This window comes from Anopheles arabiensis (assembly GCF_016920715.1).
Source record: "Anopheles arabiensis isolate DONGOLA chromosome X unlocalized genomic scaffold, AaraD3 X_pericentromeric_contig0003, whole genome shotgun sequence".
Classification (NCBI taxonomy): domain Eukaryota; kingdom Metazoa; phylum Arthropoda; class Insecta; order Diptera; family Culicidae; genus Anopheles; species Anopheles arabiensis.
The window spans coordinates 2,465,001-2,470,000 of record NW_024412081.1 but is presented as its reverse complement, the minus strand read 5'-3'; positions in this window follow the sequence as shown (position 1 = coordinate 2,470,000).

The following is a 5,000-nucleotide window of genomic DNA, read 5'->3' as shown; positions in this document are numbered from 1 at the left end:
GGGGACCACGTCGACACAGGGGATACTCTTGTGAGAGCATGAGTGTACTAAGTTGAGTGTAGCAAGGGAACGCGTGCCCCTTCCTCGTTGGCGTAACTAACCATCTTGGTCTGGGGACCGTGGTACCGTGCTCTGGTGAAGCTTGGTGCGTGCTCCTTCCTTGTCAGACGAGTGACTTGACCTGGTCTGGAGACCGTTCCTTTATACTAGTGGACAAGAGTTGGCTACTTCCGTGTCAGACGAGTGACTTGACATAGGATGGAGAAGGACACTTAACACTAATGAGCTTGTCGGCGTGCCTCGTTCTCGACTTGATTGTCTTGATGTGAGGACCGTGCGGACCACACCAGTAAGCTTACACATGCTCGTTACAAGTTGTATAAGTTGACCCGTTTGGCCCGGTTGCCTTGCACATGATGGTGTTGACCATGTTCGGTTAACAGGTCGTGTGTCGAGGTGGTCGGCCTTGGTAGTAGGATGTCTTGTGCATGTGACGTGTTGACCTGGTTTGGTCGGTGTGTCGTCGTGTACGAGATGACCTACTTACCCGTTAGTTTTCCAAGTTGTATTATGTGTTGACTTAGTTGACGTGTCATGTGCTTGGATGATTAGCGTACGGGTCATGTATGGTGCGCTTGCTTCAGTTGAAGGGATGTACTAGTACAGTTGTGTTAATTGTTTATTTCACGATCTGGTCTTTTGGCTGGATCGTGAAAAAACATAAGTCCCAAATCCTGAACTCGAGAAGAAAGCGCCAATGACAACGTTTTTGACTGGAGCTCCCTAGCATTCGGCTTTTTCTACTTTGAAGGGATGTACTGTTGTATGAATTGTTTATTCACGAACTGGTCGTTTGATTGGATCGTGAAAAAAAATCGCTCAGTCCCAAATCCTGAACTCGACAGGAAAGCGCTGATTGCAAACATTTTGACTGGAAGTCCCTTGAAAATGGCGTTTTCGTTATTGGCATTATGTGGCACGTTTATTGTGGCTAGAACATTAATTATTCACCAAATGGCACCAAAGCTTGGCAAAAGTCGCGAAACACTCCTATCTCGACGCACCAGCAATCGCAACTTGATGCAAAATAAATTGCACGAGCTAATGATACTTGTACCATGCACAGTACACCGTACCAAAATATACCCCTGAAAGTGTGCAATTTGGTGCTACCCTAGGGAATATGTATGGGGAAGCCTAGCTACGTGTGTCGCACGTTCCAAGTTGCATGGACGTCGAACAGAGGCATGCAAAAGCACCTATCTAGGGGAATTACTCTACGTTCTAGTAGCAAGTGCGATTTTCCAGTCCAGCACGGCAGTACGCCTGCACGCATACACTCCATGTACCAGAAATGTACCAACCTAGGCGTTGCTCAGTAGCTTTTAGCGGCACATAGAAAAAGTATTCGAGTTCAGATTTTTGGGACTTAGCGTATTTTTAAAACTAATAACGAAAATTAAATTTTAAATCGGTAAACGGCTAGGAGTTGCTCAGTAGCTTTTGGCGGCACATAGCGCAGATTTTTTAGCGAAAAACTAATAACGTTAAATTCGAGTTTGCAGTAGCTTTCGCAACGTGGCAAAAGTATTCGAGTTCAGATTTCTTGGACGTAGCGTATTTTTCAATCATAATAAACCGAATCAAACATAACAATGATGAAACTTACACCATGTCCCAAGGTTGTGCACAAAACGTAACGATAAAGTGCTGGCGAAGTTAGAGGTGCACCAAAATTGTGTACCGATCAGGAAAGTACTCTACGTTCCTATGATTTGGGTGAAAAGTGTTGATTAACTGCTGGTAAGAATAGACAGTTGCTTATCATACACATCGCAAACGAACACCCCTTAGTGAGCATTAGCAAAAGTCAATGGCACAAAGCAATTGCAATACAAACTGATCAAGTACATTAAAGAACGCTAAGTACCAGGACTTCTTTCCAAGAATGGTGTCCGCGACGGGAGGGCAAGCGTCCTTCCCAGGTTTTCCTAGTAAACCTTGTATGGTAAACATACCCAAGCGTGTCTGTAAGCACGCAACGAAAGTCACGAACGGGCACATACCTAGGGAATGTACTCTACGTACTTGGACTTTTGTCCAAGAATGGTGTCCGCGACGGTCGGGCACTGCGACGCAATAACCAAATCCTAGGATTGTAACTTTAGTGTGCACAAACATAAACATTAACGCGTTCGCTCGGGCTGCGCCGTCCGTGTTGAACACAAATGTGGGTGATTATATGCGTGGAGGGACAAAAACATACGAGGAGGAGACAGTTTTCTGCACGATGTGCACAGAGCTCATTCGTCGTCCCGGGCGAATGGAAAAACACAAACATCGCGAGTATCGTTCTAGGTTTCTGTCTATAAAAGGGCAGGCCAAAAGGTGACCGGTTGAGATAAGCATTTTAAGCATACAAACACTTTATTGGAACTTTTGATACAAAAACAAGGTACGTACATGTAGGTTGTACCAACATGGACATCTATGAACGCGTACGCTCGGGCTGCGCCCTCCGTCTTGTACTTTCCTGATCGGTACACAGTTTTGGTGCACTGCTATTCCGACCGGCAACTTGTACCAACATATACATCCATGAACGCGTAAGTAGTGTACTTTCCCTGATCGGTACACACTGTTGGTGCACGGCATAAGAAAAGAGCTAAAATGGTCAAACTCAATCCATTTCAACAATAGATAGTCGATAGTAGCTGTGCCGATGAAGTAGGGCACGATGCAAGTTAATGTTGTTTAATGAATAACATGTCCGCCATACATTTCAGTACAAAATTGCTCGGTCAGACCTACAAAGTGCTATATCTCGAATACGAGGCGTCGGACTGGGGGTTGTAGAGCAATTTTAAGTTCGTCTAATGATTCTACATCCGATTCTGGATAGCGGTTTTTGACCACTTTTCAATATTTTGTGACACCCCGAACCTAGGGGCAGCTCCTAGCTTTTTCAAAAATGTGCACCGAACGGGCCGGAGAGCTCGTGTGGCTCAAAACATGTTTTTCGCTAAAACACCTCAAAACGTGTAAGAACGCACCCTAGCTCTTGTTTTTCAAAAGTTATGGCCATTTAAAGTCAGACGGGTTTTTGCTTCAAAATAGCAATTTTACCCGTCCCTATGGCCATGCTTTAAATTTTCACGAAAATGCCAGGTCAGACCTAGGGCGGGCCATATCTTGAATACTAAACGTCGCAGACATTGGTCGTAGAACAATTTTAAGTTCGTCTAATGATTCTACATCCGATTCTGGATAGCGGTTTTTTGACCACTTTTCAATATTTTGTGACACCCCGAACCTAGGGGCAGCTCCTAGCTTTTTCAAAAATGTGCACCGAACGGGCCGGAGAGCTCGTGTGGCTCAAAACATGTTTTTCGCTAAAACACCTCAAAACGTGTAAGGAATTTAAAGTCAGACGGGTTTTGCTTCCAAAATAGTTTTTCCTAATGCTTTAAATTTTCACGAAAATGCCAGGTCAGACCTAGGGCGGGCCATATCTTGAATACTAAACGTCGCAGACATTGGTCGTAGAACAATTTTAAGTTCGTCTAATGATTCTACATCCGATTCTGGATAGCGGTTTTTGACCACTTTCAATATTTTGTGACACCTAGGGGCAGCTCCCTAGCTTTTTTTCAAAAATGTGCACCGAACGGGCCGGAGAGCTCGTGTGGCTTGCAACGTGTAAGGAACGCAACCTAGCTCTTGTTTTCAAAAGTTATGGCCATTTAAAGTCATACGGGTTTTGCTTCAAAATAGGGCCATGCTTTAAATTTTCACGAAAATGCAAGGTCAGACCTAGGGCGGGCCATATCTTGAATACTAAACGTCGCAGACATTGGTCGTAGAACAATTTTAAGTTCGTCTAATGATTCTACATCCGATTCTGGATAGCGGTTTTTGACCACTTTTCAATATTTTGTGACACCCCGAACCTAGGGGCAGCTCCTAGCTTTTTCAAAAATGTGCACCGAACGGGCCGGAGAGCTCGTGTGGCTCAAAACATGTTTTTCGCTAAAACACCTCAAAACGTGTAAGGAACGCACCTAGATGATGAAAAGTGCAATCAGAATGTCAATCGACAACTTTGTTGGGGGTACCATTTTACTCTACGGGCCAGTAGCTTAGGCGCGCCAACAGCGCTTTCCTTTCGGGTTCCCATTTTTTGCCCTCCTGGGATTATGATCATTTGTTCATTGCCTACTATAGGGAGGGTACCTTGCTACGAGGTCAAACATGAAGATTGCACCAAATCGTAGTTTTACCTCTATTTAGTCGTAGGAGCATGGTTTGCAGTGGCAGTGGGTCATTAAGCCCCCGTTTGGGTCATACGTCCCCTCCGCGATAAAAATCGTCGTATGCCTATAGTCCGAACTAATGAAGCAAAAGTGGTGTCTGGTGGGCTCTGCCGATGATTTTAACCTATGATTTTGAGCTTCCACCCTATCAAAACGTTCCCTGGAGCAGTACATCACGGGTCTACGGACCCAAAGACTTCGTCGTGATGGTTTCTAGTAAAAAGTTGTAACAGCTAAGGGTTTTGAATACGCGTATATTAACCATTGCTTGAAACTAAGCTTCGTTGTTTTTAAACTCTGCAAGACCAATCGAACTTCTTAGGGAAACCCGAAGGATTCACGCTAAGCTCGATGAGCTATTATGGGTAGTGGTGCATGATCTGGTGTTCCTTGGATCTAATCCAATGAATAAATTTATGAGGGTATATATGGTGCAGGGCACAAAGCGTGATGAAACCGGGTCTCCCTACCAAATGTGGCATATTTTTTCCTGAGAGCGAAGCTCAGACCCACGTAGGGGAGAGCGAAGTGGAACTTAAATGTTCTATGCAGCAAATGTTCGCCATGCGGATAAACAAGTTGGAATAGTTCAATGTAGTGTAATGCAAAAACGAATCGCAAATAACGATACGGGACCCAGAAGCAATTCTGCGGATCCCTCGGGGAGTGGTGAGTTGATATAAATTA